The sequence below is a fragment of the Schistocerca gregaria genome, chromosome 4, assembly GCF_023897955.1.
Source record: "Schistocerca gregaria isolate iqSchGreg1 chromosome 4, iqSchGreg1.2, whole genome shotgun sequence".
Taxonomy (NCBI): Eukaryota; Metazoa; Arthropoda; class Insecta; order Orthoptera; family Acrididae; genus Schistocerca; species Schistocerca gregaria.
The window spans coordinates 226406099-226422192 of record NC_064923.1 but is presented as its reverse complement, the minus strand read 5'-3'; the positions used below and the strand labels follow the sequence as shown (position 1 = coordinate 226422192).

At 41.3% G+C, this 16094-nt stretch overlaps 1 protein-coding gene across 2 annotated transcripts in view; it reads left to right on the top strand.

The window, feature by feature from the left end:
- Window positions 1-967: 967 nt before the first annotated feature.
- LOC126365809 (retinol-binding protein pinta-like) overlaps window positions 968-16094 on the top strand; it is a 166149-nt gene continuing 151022 nt past the window's right edge. For both annotated transcript variants that reach the window (XM_050008397.1, XM_050008396.1), the window contains exon 1: window positions 968-1069. The gene's annotated coding sequence lies outside the window, so the exon portion shown is untranslated. The remainder of the gene's footprint in view (window positions 1070-16094) is intronic.

Below are 16094 nucleotides of genomic sequence, written 5' to 3'. Positions count from 1 at the left end.
ACCAGTGTTAAAGACTGCGATGGAGCTCCGTATGCCACGGCAAACTGGCTGACACTGACGGCGGCGGTGCACAAATGCTGCGCAGCTAGCGCCATTCGACGGCCAACACCGCGGTTCCTGGTGTGTCCGCTGTGCCGTGCGTGTGATCATTGCTTGTACAGCCCTCTCGCAGTGTCCGGAGCAAGTATGGTGGGTCTGACACACCGGTGTCAATGTGTTCTTTTTTCCATTTCCAGGAGTGTATTTGTCCAATGAATACTCATTTATCATCTACATATTTTCTTGGTGTAGCAATTTTAATGGCCAGTAGTGTATGTTTATTTTTATTCAATTTCACTTTGCTAAATGCTACCGAATCAACATTTACCTTTGCATTTCCCTCTCCAGGTTTTCTAGTTTTCCGTCCATATAAGGACTTCTTACACTCGACGTTCCGATCGTAGAGTGCTACACTTCCGTTGCTTTTTTCACCTCCCCATTGACAGCCACTCTAGATCTCAGTGGGGGTTTAATGTGGAATCCATTATCCATTGTCATATTACATTGCCTCTTCCATTGCCATGCCGTTGATCATTGCTGTTCCTCCTGCCTTATGAGGAGTTTCCTACTCGAAGGGGAGAATGGTGCTCATAACCTGCGTTCGTCCCCCCCCCCCATCTTTAGTCATGACTGTAGTATAGAGATTATTTGGGCCCCATTGCGAATGATATTCCTTTAATCGCCTGGGAGCAAAACTGAGATCGAACAACTCTGGGTTAGCAGTCAAAGACACTACTCCTGGGCCACGGTACGTAACTGACAAGAGACTGATGACTTATGACTGTATGTACGTTTCACCAACAACATGAGGCAGCAATAGACAGCAGACCAGGGGACGCGGACGGTGGAGCCGGCTGTTCCCTCAGTCCGGACGTGCCCACCACCGCCCTCTGGCCTCGTTTAGCCCAGATGCCGCCTGGACGACTTTCCCGTTCAGCCTCTCTGGCCCACGCTGTAGCAGTCGGCGCCCGGCGTGAGAAGCGGCACTACCTCGTCCGGTGAAGGTCTTCGAGCCGTCAAGGGCAACGCTGTGAGTAGACGAACCACCTGCATTACTTACATATCTTCTTGACGGAATATTCTTACGTAGCAGTTCAAGGCAATTCACTAAGCCATGGCTGGCACAGAGACATAGACAGTTTTGTTCATCCTCGCATTCGATCGAAGGTGTGACAATTCATTAGCTACGCTATCTCCCACAGGCCAGTACGCCGTATTTTGCCCATAGAAATTTCAGGAAAAAGTTATGTATGTATATTTATATATACGGGGCGAGTCAGTGGGAAAGGTACAAGCTTCTACACGTGACAGAATTAGCGTTTCTAAACAAAAAACTTCATATGGACATATGCCATATTGTGAATGGTTTCCGAGATAAAATACTTTTTATATCACTTTCGTACGATTTTCTTTAATAACCCGAAAACCGCACACTTCAATATAAACGTGTCTCAGTACACAATTAAACTGAATTAAAATTGCTACAAAAGTAGGTCCCCTTTATTTTTTGCCTACGACTAACAGTTTGCGCTGAGAGATCGAGGGAATATTGAAAATCTCGCGCGTCGCGCGTGCGTTGTATCTGAGGTACTCTTTGTAGTCCAGTTGGAGGTAATTTCCCGACTTGATAGACCACAAGCGTCCTGTATCAAAATGTTCGTCTCAGCGTCCTCTGTATTACTGTGCTACGTTGTAAACAATGACAATGAATAACACAGAAAGCCGGGCGGAGTGGCCGAGTGGTTCTAGGCGCTGCAGTCTGGAACCGCGAGACCGCTACGGTCGCAGGTTCGAATCCTGCCTCGGGCATGGATGTGTGTGATGTCCTTAGGTTAGGTAGGTTTAAGTAGTTATACGTTCTAGGGGACTGATGACCTCAGAAGTTAAGTGCCATAGTGCTCAGAGCCATTTGAACCATTTGAATAACACAGAAAATAAATAGAAATGTATTCAAAAGTATTATATCTCGGAAACCATGCAGAAGCTGGCATATGTCCACATCAAGTTTTTTGTTCAGAATCTGTAATGCTATTCCCCTTCAAAACACATGCCTTTCCTCCTGATTCACCAATTACGCTTTCGGGATACGATTTTGGAGTTGGGTCTAACTCATTATTCTATCGTGTGGCACAATGTTGTGTGATAACAGGGCATACAGCCGACCTTTCTGAAGAGGTTGACTGCACATCCTCGTACACCAAGGAAAACTGAACAAAGAATATTTTTGCTTTTAATCTTTAACAATAGAACGCATACGGGAGATCACGGATGGTTCGTTGTCACCTCTGTAGTTTTTCATCGGACGTGCAGCACCTCTCTGATGGTATTTCGAATTTGAAAACCTTTATAATAACACTGTGTTATTCGAGAAAATTGTCACAAGACTTCAAAGAGCGATAAACTGCAATCTTCGAGAAACGACAATGTAACAAGTGTAAATAAGGAAGGGCAGTAGGAAAGGTTTGCTCTTCCATGTGACTCGACTGTCATGTTCATTAGAGGAGCATCAATAATTCAAGTACAGAATGGTAGTTGAAGCACTTAACTGTGGCCGTACTAAAGATACCTTACCTTCTGATGATTTTTTGTGAATGCGGTGGATCTAAATCAGAACAGAGGGAAAAGAATTAGAGCGTTGCTCTTTCTGAATATGACCAGAGTTTCTCTACCAGTGTTCTACGAGTACTGGATGAAGCAGAGCATTTTGTGGCACGAAGGAGTCTGTGTTATTAGCCTCTAGCCCTGCCATTCTTTCGAACACTGTTTTTAAGACCATTATTTCTCAATGTTCATAGAAGAATTCAAAATTCTGAAGTGTTCTTGCGTTCCTTTTCTCTACACTGTCTCAGACTGAATTTATTCTGTGTGAAGGCTGGCGCCAAATTTTAATACATACAGAAATGAGTTACTTTGTTATGTTTGTGGACTATAGAGTAAATTTATTTATTGTTTATTTCATTTAAAAAAAAATGGCTCTGAGCACTATGTGACTTAACTTCTGACCAGTCCCCTAGAACTTAGAACTAGTTAACCGTAACTAACCTAAGGACATCACACACATCCATGCCCGAGACAAGATTCGAACCTGTTACCGTAGCGGACGCGCGGTTGCATACTGTAGCGCCTAGAACTGCTCGGCCACTCCGGCCGGCTATTTGATTTACTAGTTGCGTTTTTCAAATATGATTTTTCCTTCAGAATTTACTACAAGCCGTATTCGACACGTATTATTTCTACTGCTATTCACAATGCAGTAAGGAATTTAATTTATTATTTCATAGATAGTTTACTGAACGATCCCACAACTCAGTATGTCATTACCTAAGTATTATTAAGTTTTATATGAAAAGAATGTGGTCTAAAAATGTTGAAGCTGAGAGAACAAATAAAAATTAAATTTGCGAAGGGAAAAATTAGATAATTACAAAGGATGTATTATTTAGTGACAAGAAGTTATCAGCAATAATGACAAGTACAGGAAATAGTATTTAGCGTAATTGTTATTTTATTTGTCATTCTGGTAGTTTCAATAGTGAAGGCGAACAAGCAATCACACTCGGTGACTAAGTATCTGGAGAGTGGCAGTACCTACCAGTGATCGATGTAGGACTTGCGAACAGTTGTTTTCTTCGCTCTAGAAGATTTTATCACTAGTCTTTTTTATGCAATTTAACTTTCATGGCTGTGCGGCTGGTCCCGGTGGAGGTTCGAGTCCTCCATCGGGCATGGGTGGGTGTGATTGTTCTTAGGATAAATTAGGTTAAGTAATGTTTAAGCTTAGGGACTGATGACCTTAGCAGTTAAGTCCCATAAGATTTCACACACATTTGAACTTTTTTTTAAAAAATTTCATCTTCTGAATGTTATCGTGATCCTCTCCGTTGTCTGGAAATTAGGATTCTGGTGACTTTCTGAAGTTCCTTACTCTACTGGTGGTACGAAAACTCTGCTCACAAATACCGGATCACTGTTAATATTCAGTAGCTCAGTAATATAGATTCGTCATACTTCTTCCGCTCACTAGAATCAAGTGCTGACATCCGGAGCGATAGTTACCGCTTCCTCACTTTCTCCTCTACAAAGTCGCAGTGCTGTTGATCATCACAACGTCCACTTTATTAAATATTAGACGATTGATATTTCTGCAGCTCTTTCTTGGAATACGTACCCGCTAACCTATTTTTGACAGCATATGCTACTTGGTCCTGTTTCTTCGTACAAACTGCAACGTCATAAAGTGAGCGCCTTTGCATCGTCAGTGAAAATGTGATCGAGGAACTGTTATCATTACACGTTCTGGTTTCCAATTTCTTCATATCAGTGTTTGCTCCTATCACTGGTTCTAAAAAGGCCGTATTGATGCCTATGAGGCACGTAAGTGACATACTCTCTCACTTTCTGTAACATGAGTACCATACCTTCCTCATCCAGCACTGTCTTCTCGAAATTGTATTTTCTGTGCCAATGCTCTGCACATTTTCTCATTATCCGAAACTTGGTTGGATAAACTCTAAGAAAAATTAACAATTCACCTAGCTATGTTGTCCAATAGGCGTCGGAGGTCCTTGTACGGAAATGTAGGTGAATCCTTTCGGAGGGCTTCATTAGGTACCACTGAACTTTGAAGCACACAGTTTTGAAGTGAAATGATTAAGGATATCAAATTAAATACCTTTCCGCCTTCTAGTTTCCGAACTTATTTTATGTGGCTGCCAGCTTCAACGATTTACTACGCTATCTTCAGACCCGTGACCGACGCATGGGAAAATTCCACCTATGTTCTTGTCAAAAGATGGCCGAAACTGATAGCCAAATAAAATAAGTTTCGAAACTAGACGTTTAAAAGAGGTTTGACTTGATATCATGCATCGAACAGCCGAGTCGCGCAATCATCTCTTAAAAGATGGTCATATAGAAAAACTGATTAAAGAGGTACCCAGGGTATGATGATAATGTTTTGCAGAAGTCAGTAATAACATGAATCTCCTGGCTGCAGTTATGGCAAGGAAAAAAAAAAGTAGCCTGCCTTACATGCAACACAAAGGCTTTCACCGAACCGAATTCAACCAGTCAACCTTCAGTAGACAATATAAATCACAATCAACGTTCGCCATTTTAATACGACAACACTCGTTAAAAATCACTCGGGAGGATTCAGGTTTGAGGAAATTTGAGATTTGAAGCCATTTCCACGACGAGATCATTTAAGATGGAGGAGCACATATTGGTGAGGGTGGGGAAGGAAACCAGCCGTTTCCTTTTGAAAGAAACCATCCCGGCACTTTGCTCAAGTAATTTATGACAAACACGATAAATCTTACCTGGATTTGAATCATTCTCCTCCCGGTTACAAATCCAACGTCTCACCACTGCACCACCTCGGTCTGTGTCTGGCATCGAAGGCAGGACGTCCACTCATAGGGTGGTGACAATAACTACACGCTGCCGTTTGTCTTTGCCTTATCGCCCAAATTCTGTCGCTGAAGCTTCCTTCTTAGGACTTGCTACTCAATTGCAAGAAAATAAACTTTCCTTCAGGTATCAAGTTTCATAAAATTTTTTAGAAAATCTAAATAAAAAATGAAAAAAAGGAGTGCTCTGGAGTTTATGTATCCAGTGCCACTTGAAGGATGTTTTGAATTAGTTTTTCGTAAACAGAACTGCACTTATTGTAAGCACTTTTGAGGTCAGTACGAACTCTCCTAGCCTCAGTTCCCTCTGGTGTAAAGCTAGTAGATCCATTCGATGTCAAACCAAAAATGAATGACGGCGACTATTCTGCCACTTAATTTAAGTTATGAACAGTTTTAATGTTTAATGTTGCGGACTCCGTTTTGTCGGTATGTCAATAAATATGCCTTTATATCCAGGAATCATGCACTCTGCATTTGCCATTTCAAAAATTCTCTCTCCAGGTTTCATACAGGTATTGCCAATTGTAACGATGGTGTTTTATAATTGCAGATGCAACAATGCTATTGTTAAACATACATATAACCTACACCGTACGATATTAAACGTCCACGAACATACCTGCTTTCTGCCGATTGTTAGTGATATGCTTAAGTATTACTCAAATGTAGCATTCATATAGTGAATGAATAAGATCCTACAACGTTCCACACACCCTGATCATTCTAAAGTTGTGGCGATACGTTACTGAGCCGAGAAGCTTTCCCTCAAGTGAAAGTCAGGACAAGAATTCTTTACACCAAGATCGATTTCTCTCCAGTTACTTTGCTACAAGTCCGAAAGCCAAGTTCTCCTTCCTGACACCCCTGCGTCTATCCCTCAACCTTACCTCTCTTACAGACGGATTCAGGAACATACAAGCACAACAACGAAGATAATCAGAGAGCAGAAAAAAGACAAGTGATGCAATTCTTAAACGAAAATATACCCACACATATTAAGACGAAGAGTGATCAAACAGTAAAGTAATTGGAAACAGTCAAGCTACGAAAGTTTAATTTCGTTATATAAAAATGATTATAGGATTACGGGAGTGGCTGTTTTTATAAAGAAAAAAAAAACTCAATTTGCTACATTTCTTGTCAGAATAATTTGATGCTCGCGAAGCGTAATAAATGGCCTGATATAAGGTAGTAAGAAAGGAAGGGACCAGAGTATAGTATATTAATACAGATTTAATAGCTTTAAGTGTCAAATAGTGACATGACTAATGTTCTTGGCCCTCCTTTTCTGTAAATATCCCTCTAGTTGCCCATTGCTAATGTTTTTTTCCCTTTAGGTTCTGTTAACTCTATTGCCAATAATTCCTAATGTGTCTCTTGCCTATTCCGAGCTAACATTCTTCGGTCTTTATTGATGATTTTTCTTTCTCTAGTAGTAGGAAATGATCAGCATACCTTCTGTAACCATTGTTATACATATCAGCAACTACCTTTTTCCAAATTCATCATTTGTATTTCTGACCCCTTTTCCTGTTCCAAACTTCAACTGTTTAATACAGAACTGTACTAAGACCACCACAATCTTCTTTTACTGGCTTACCAAACTTTTAATGCGTTTCTCGTCTTATTTGGTACTACTATGTGGAGCTTGTAATTTTTCTTTTGTTAATCTTTTCAGATTTTCTGACAGTCGCGACTTCCCGTTTTCTAACACGTTTTGTTAAAGGCGTTAGTTTTAGTCTTGACAGAGAGCAGCTAAGCATTTCTAATAGTCAGATCTTCAGTACTAATAGATGACTACCAATTTGAAGTAATATGTGATTGTACGCTCACGTAAACTGCAAACGCCTGTTTGAGCATATTATACCTGATAAGTGTTTAAAATAACTTACGCAAAATGCAGTTGGACATATAACTTCATTTATTAATATGGAATCTGTTAGTTTTCCAGCGCAGTCTCTGTCAATTTTTGGTATTTCTTTCCGTACCATTGCTGTCCATACATTTTGCATTATGACATAAAAATCCCAATAATTAAGGCAGCTTAAAGCATCTCTGGGGGCAACGTTGTACCAAGTTGTTTCTTAACACGAAATGTTCTTCCTTTGTTCTGCCGCACAAAATTTGGGAAAGAAATCAATCAAACTTTTATCATAATTGTTATTTAAAACCTTTGTGCAACCACTGTCTAATCGTCAGAGAAAGAAGTTTCTCATAGTAATTATTGCAAGTTTGTATGATTACAGAAAGAAAATTAAAAGGTTTATGTCAACTGCTCAGGACCAATCCTAGTTACCTTTCCTTCTCATAGGTCTTTGTCACAATTATACAGATATTTTTAACTCTTAACATAGTTGTTAGCTGTGGAACTTTAAGACGCCGCTCTCCTTCGCTTCGATGGCTGTGCGCTGTTGCTGCAACTCTTCCCTATTCACAGGAGAATGACGTAGGGGTCTTGAAGAAAGTACACCAACGGTCGCTGATCGCTGTCGTTAGGAGAAATTCATCACGTGTCGCTTTCTCCGTGTAGTGTATTATTACGCTAGTGAGGAGAGAGAGAGAGAGCGAGAGGGAGAGAGAGAGAGAGTGGGGAGGGAGAGGGGGCGGTGAGGTTGAGGTCTCTTATGTGGTATTACACTGACCTACGAAATCACCACGTAACACAAATGAAGTACACACCGCTAGTGTGGAATGTACTAACATACACTTGCGCTGAGCAGTCTGTAAATTAAGAGAAGCCCTCTATTCTGAATATGAGCTTCCATTTTTCTGCTGGGACTCATGTATACGTGATCGGTGACAGTAGTAAACAACAACAGTGTAAAGGCTCAGCAGCAATCACTGAAACAACGAGACTAGTAATTCACGCGTTGCACTCGTCAGAATTTGATGAGTTTCCATTAATGACACTAAAAATAGTCATTATACTAGACTTATATTACGTATCAGACGCTTAAGATGTCAGAGCCACTTTGTGTAGTACAATAAGTATCGTTATGGAGAAACCACATGTTTCAGCAAATGCAGTTGCAATTCGGAACCTGCCAATATTCCTGCCTCTGCTAATGACGTAATTTAATATATTACTATTGAAATTAACACACCATCGTAATTTGAACAAGAAACAATAAAACCGAGTTGCCTTTCTCGAAGCCATCGCTTTTTCTGTTACACTGAATCTGGCATTTGACGAAAGTACATGTTGTGTCGGGGAAAGTTTGGCGAATCGTCTCATAAAATAAAGGAAACAAGAGTTACAAAAGGGAATACCTTGACTGGCCTTGCAAGTAATGACCATTAGCTACAACACACTTCTGAAATAACACGAAAGGCTGTTGGATCAGCAAACACTTGTTGTGCGAAGTGGTGGAAGAACCAGAGACACACGTTGTTTGATATCCGCAACCTTTGAGTGCTGAAGTGTCTTCTTAGCCCTCTCCTTATTTTCCAGATTTCCTCGCCTTATTAACGCTGACAGACTTAGGCTTCGCAAAGGTTGCTCGTGACCATAGTACATCGAGCAACTCAGCAAGAAACGTTTGTTCACAGTTTCCAACACCTTTACAGCCGATTTTAGAAGTGTGTTGCAGCTAATAGTGATTACGTTGGAAGCTACTGAAGGTAACTCTTGTTTACTTTGTTTGCAGAGACCACTGAGCGTACTATAGAGACGCACCTTGTATACCACCATTTTGGCTCTGAGCACTATGGGACATCTGTGGTTATCACATCTGTGGTTATCAGTCCACTAGAACTTATAACTAGATAAATCTAACTAACCTAAGGACATCACATACATCCATGCCCGAGGCAGGATTCGAAACTGCGACCGTAGCGGTCACGGCACCTTGTATACTACCTTCCAGAACTACTTTCGATGTACACACCATAGAAGGCTTAAGTCAGAGCTTCATTAATATAGGCCGTAGGTTGTTGCGGAAGGCACAGTGGGATAAGTCTACCGTAACAGTACTATGAATGATCATTTGCATCACTTCGTTACAGAAGACCAGTACGACAGTTGTCCATATCAAGGATTCTGAACAGTGCTATAATTGCTTCAGTAGGACGATCACAATTTCTAGTTGATTAACTGTGCCTCAAAGCCAGTATATTTTAACACGTACTCTTTTTGTCTTCAAGTTTCGCAGAATGGCGTACTCATGGTATCTAAGAAAATTTTCCTGAGACGCTTGCTCTCGCACGAAATATAGGCGGCTAACTTCCCGATTTATATTTGTAAGAGTTCACGCTTCAATCACTTCTTTATTGTTAAGAATAGTGAGTGGCGCGTTGGCTTTAAAAAACTCTGCCTACAATTCCAGTTGCTGAATATCAAACTCACAGTGAAATTTCAGATATTTACTACGGCATATTTGGCATTTCTGCTCGGCCATTTCCACCTGAATTCGCCAAATGTTACCAGTTGGCTGACGAGATCACTGACGGACGCTTGTTCGGAGACGGTTGAATCAAAAATAGTTCTTTTAAACTCTGGACTTAAGAAGTTCCGCCACAGCTACTTGACCGTTTATGGGAGCAGAAATGGTAGCTCAAAATTCCTGATCTTTGCACTTCACACCAGTATCTTAAATTGGAAATTTGTGGTAAGATAGAACGTTACCTTTGGAAAATTATAAATTACTGTGCTGGTAAACCTCTTACGTTATTTTATTTTCATACAGCTGAGCAAAGCTCAACGTGCTCACACATTTTTCTCTGATCATTAATAAACTGACAAACAATAGCTTTAGCGCAACGCAATCTGATTTTCAATAATCGCTACAAAAGAATGGCGCTGACTAACAGTAACCTATACCTTTCATGAATCACTTACCTCACAAAAATCTTCGCTTCTCGAACTACTGCAATACAGCGAGCGCCAATGCTGCCAGCTAAATAAATGATTCTAACTACGGGAGGTACTGACTACTGATAGGCATAGTCAGTAAATGAAAGATTTTGATAGAGAACAAACAATGTATTTACCTTAATACTGTTCAAAAGTCATAATATATATTAATGATATCCAGTTTTACAAATTTCCTTTTTCTGGCGAACACACGTCCAGATGGTCCGCTATCAAATTTCTGCCATCTCTCTCCCCACATCCACCACTGCTGGCGGCTCACCTCCAACTTCGCAACGCTACGCGCTGTTCACATCCAACTGCCCAACGCTACAATAGCGAATATTCCAACAATGCCAGCTAGCCACAGATTGCACACAGCACAGTCAATGATTTTCATACAGAGCGCTACGTGGCGTTACCAACATAAAAACCTGAACAGCCTACTTACCAGGTCTTATGGGACCAAACTACTAAGGTCATCGGTCCATAAGCTTACGCACTACTTAATATAACTTAGACTAAAATACGCTAAGGACAACACACACCCATGTCCGAGGGAGGACTCGAACCTCCGACGGGGGGAACAGCCCGGGCTGTGACAAGACGCCCTAGACCGGTCGGCTACCCCACCGGGCCAAGTATTGAAAACTTCTCCGCAGTTTCGTATTCTGACTCATGAAATTACTGATGGGGGGCCGGCTCCCTTGAAGCTATTCGCTGCTGAGTCTACAGCGTGTGCCAGCACCTAGTTTCACTCTTCCATCGTCGTCAACAAAAGTAAAAATACGACACTTTTATATACATGCACACATTGATGTCCTCCTACAGACACATTTACGACACTGTAAACGCAAGCCTTCCACGTACTGTAAAGTAGACCGCCTTACATCGGTCCTTGAGCCGCGCGGGTAAATAAAAAGACAGAACGACGGCGCACCATCCTCGACTGAGTAACAGGAAGACCGATTAGACGGAGACTACTCTTTCAATGTATCCATCAAGCAGTCAGGTGTCATTTGGTAAAGTACGATGACGCTTTTCAAACTATAAATAACTAATATTATATCTTTCCTACATAATCAAGCAGAATGAAGAAACGCATTAGAGTAACAACCATTAACGAGTTGTCTAGGGACATCAGCCCACCCAGATGCTGAGAGGAGCCTTCCAAATGTTAGAGTAAAGGCCATCGTTCCTCCATTACGGAGTAGCGTAGGTGAGACCACGTATCCATCATTGTATGTCCAACAACACTGATGTTGTTAGGACATCCAAATTAAATTCCTATATGTTCACAGGAAAAAGGTTATTCAATCAAATCAGAACAAGTAACAGAAATTGTGTCCTCTTGGTAATAATTGGAAAAAAGAAGCGTCTTTCTTCAGTTACTGTTTGGAGTAGTCATGTGTAATCTTACTCTTAGTGAATAGCAGTACCACTTACAATCGACTAAATGCTGATTCGCAGACTCAGTACTAAGACGAACTACACTTGCTCGTTTACCTTCAGAAGTGAACGATTCAATGTCACGCATTTGCTCACTGTGTCCCAGATATTGACTGTTTATAGCAATGGTGGTAGTTAAAGACAGATGTAACGCCCTGTATTTCTGACCTGGAGCATACGTCACGTTGCGCTCCCACAACTACGGGCTTAGATGACTGGCAACGTGACCGTGCTAACCTGAAATACGAAATATAATAATTTTTGGTTGATTGTGTTTCTCAACTTTAATAATCTATAATACCTTTTGCCCAAGACTTCCCGCAGATTAAAGAATATTGTAAACAGCGGCTTACGGTGTCCTACAATACCAAGAAATATGGTTATTGTGAAACACAACTGACTCTTCATTCGTACCAATTACTGACAGATAGATTTCCAGAAGGCTTTTGATACCTTTCCTCACAAGCGGCTTCTAATCCAACTGCTTGTCTAAGACGTATCATCACAGTCGTGCCAATTGGATCGTGACTTGCCGTTAGAAGGGTCATAGTTAATTAGTAATTAACGCTGTGCTATCTAGTGAAACCGAAATTATATCTGGAGTTCCCCAAGGATGCCTTATAGGCTGTCTGCTGATCTTAATCTGCACTATCCGCTAAAATAAATGACCCACTCGAAAAGAGGGGACGAAATTAAATAAAACTTCATGTCTCTGTTGATCCATTTTGAGCATGGGACAGCAGCTGGTCAAGTATTCAGCAATCAAATTTGCCAATAGCAGTGCAATTGAGATGTTATTTTATTTTATTTTAACAACCATTTGCGGCGATCCATTATGTCACCTTCCGGCCCCATATGCTTATTTCAAAAATGATATAGGCATGGGTTTCGAAAAAGACGATGGTGTGAAACCGAGCTTGTGCTATTCGTCCACGAGACTCAGAGGGCCATAGACACGGGTTCTCAGGTAGATGCCGTGTTTCTTGACTTCCCCAAGGCGTTTCATACGAATCCCCACAGTCGTTTAATGAACAGAGTAAGAGCATATGGACTATCAGACCGATTGTGTGATTGGATTGTAGAGTTCCCAGATAACAGAACGCTGCATGTCATTCTCAGTGGAGTGAAGTTTTCCGAAGTAAGAGTGATTTCAGGTGTGCCACAGGGGAGTGTCGCGGGACCTTTGCTATTCACCCTTGTGGATAGTATTGGATGTTTAATGAGGCTTTTTGCAGATGGTTCTGTAGTATATCGAGAGGTTGTAACAATGGAAAATTGTACTGTAATGCAGGTGGATCTGCAAGGAATTGACGCATGGTGCAGGGAATCGCAATTGAATCTCAATGTATACAAGTGTAATGTGCTGCGAATACATAGAAATAAAGATCCCTTATCATTTAGCTACAAAATAGCAGGTCAGCAACTGGAAGCAGTTAATTCCATAAATTATCCGGGAGTACGCATTAGGAGTGATTTAAAATGGAATGATTATATAAAGTTGGTCGTCGGTGAAGGAGATGCCAGACTGAGATTTATTGGAACAATCCTAAGGAAATGCAATCCGAAAACAAGTAGGTTACAGCACACTTGTTCGCCCACTGCTTGAATACTGCTCACAGGTGTGGGATCCGTACCAGATAGGGTTGATAGAAGAGATAGAGAAGATCAAACGGAGAGCAGCGCGTTTCGTTACAGGATCATTTAGTAATCGCGAAAGCGTTACGGAGATGATAGATAAACTCCTGTGTAAGACTCGGCAAGAGAGACGCTCAGTAGCTCGGTACGGGCTTTTGTTGAAATTTCGAGAACATACCTTCACCGAGGAGTCAAGCAGTATATTGCTCCCTCCTACGTATATCTCGCGAAGAGGCCATCAGGATAAAATGAGAGAGATTAGAGCCCACACAGAGGCATACCGACAATATTTATTTCTACGAACAATACGAGAGAGGAGAACCAATAGATGTACTCAAGGTACTCTCCACTACACACCGTCAGGTGTCTTGCGGAGTATGGATGTAGATATGGAAACTGGGGTCGTATGTTCCTGGATGTCGTGAATTATAAATCGTATCCCAAGTGCTTCCTTCGAAGACTTTAATGCAGTTACAATTAAGGTCTGAAGATGACGTAGTGGAATGCCGAAACTGGTAGTTAAAACAAAATAAAATTACATCTCATTTCCACAGCTTCTGGCGAATGCCATTGTTAAGTCTTCAGGGGTTGAGAAGGTATGTGGGGTGATTTCCATTATTACAAAATGATGTCACATTTACAAAAAAACTTGACAGTAAGAGGTCACGTGAACTTAGATGGACTCGAGGTCCGTGCTGGCTCCACATATATTCTATCGTGGGAGAGTTTTGGGGATCTTGCTGGCCACGGAAGTGTCTGCACACCACGGGTATGGTTCCTACATGTACTTGCCATGCGTGGACGAACATTTTTCTGTTGATAAATTGCACCGCAGTACCAGAGCATGAGAGGGAAGACTATCACGAGGAAACAAAATGTCTGTGACGTTCCGCTGTGCCGACAGAGTTCGCTCAATAACAACTACCCTCGATCTGATATCCTACTCGAAGGGTCCTGACACGATGATGCCAAGAGTAAGAACTTGGTGACTCTCCAAAAATCTGGAAGAATGGAGGCTCTCTCCAGGTCACCGTTATCCTCGGCATAATAGTCATCCAGATTCATCGTTGAATATAATGCGGTGACATTCATCAGTAGTCTATGCTTCCCGGTCAACACACCCCTCCAAACACAGCGGTTTGTGTTGTGCTGCTAGTAGCAGTCTATGGATGTTTCACTAAGGCCGGTATTACACTATCAAATTTCCTACTATCATCCGCATAAAATTCTCCACAAAATTAATGTGCAAGGCCAATCCTATCATCTGTCAAATAGCAAAGCTAGCGTCTCCTATCTTGCTGCTGAGATGCCTTCTTCTTCATCTATCTCTATTAGCCACGCAGTCTCCTTTTCCTTTATATTTTCCTTAATTATGTTTCATCATGTCTCTCTATTCTTCTCCTCCCTTCACCATGAGTCTCCCTCATACTCCCTGCTGCCACCACTCCTATCTTAAATCTTTCTCTTCAATAATGTATTTTTCGAGGTGTACCTTTCTAATTGTTTATCTCACTTTTTGTATTAGATGTAGTTTAACATGCCTACTGAAACATATGACTGTAAAATAAGTAGAATGCCTGGTTAGATGTAAGAGAGGGCCTGATGGCCCTAATCTTGCCAGGTTAAATAAATAAATAAATAAATAAATAAATAAATAAATAAATAAATTTCTTCGTCAAAGATTTGATCAAAGATGTGATCAAATATTTGGTCAAATACAGTTGACATCTTTGACGTAGCGCTAGAAGGGGTATTACAGTGTCATCATATTTGTCGTCAAAGTTCAAGATGGCTGACAACCACAACTTGTTATTAACCACAGCTGTTGCATGTGCCACAATTGCACTATGTGAACATGTGGAAGAGAAGGGTGGGAAGCCGCCCGAGGTGGCCGAGTGGTTCTAGGCGCTACAGTCTGGAACCGCGTGATCGACACGGTTAAGTAGTTCTAAGTTCTAGGGGACTTATGACCTTAGAAGTTAAGTCCCATAGTGCTCAGAGGCTTTCGAGCCATTTTGAAGTGGGGGAAAAAAAAGGAAACATACCTGAGTAAAGCTGTAGTTTTTAGGACGACACGATATAAGCATTCAACAAAACTTGTTACGTGAGCTTATAGTGGAGGACGTCAAGTCGTACATCAATTACTTAAGAATGGATGAGCATACAGTTCTGTTGTGCTAAGTGAAGTATATCTTCATATCACAAAGTACAATATTCACTTAATATCGACTACACATGCAGAAGACAGGCTCACTCCGGTTCTTTGCTACAGGACAGGGTTAGGTTAGGTTATGTTAGGTCAGGTCTCCAATCTTGTTAATCTGTTTTTGTGTTCAGCGTGCCTCACGTTGTAAAGCGCCTCAAAAGCTTCATATATCTCTATTAATTTTGTAGCTGTCGGCACACACCAATTGTATTTACCGGCAACGTTTATAAAAACACTACAGACGACAAAACGCTGCAGCGATGCTAGCGCTCCATGTGGTAACATCTCACATTGCAGTGAACAGAAGACAAGCAACTTCTTTGATCAAATCTAGAGCGAGGCCGTAGATTTGATCAAATATTGGACGACGGTTGACAAAGTTCCCTATTACACCATCAAATATCTTCCACAAAGATTTTTGACAAAGATGTTTCACAAAGAAATTTGATAGTGTAATACCGACCTAATCCCCTTGTCCAGCTGCTGCAGGACTCCGACCAGT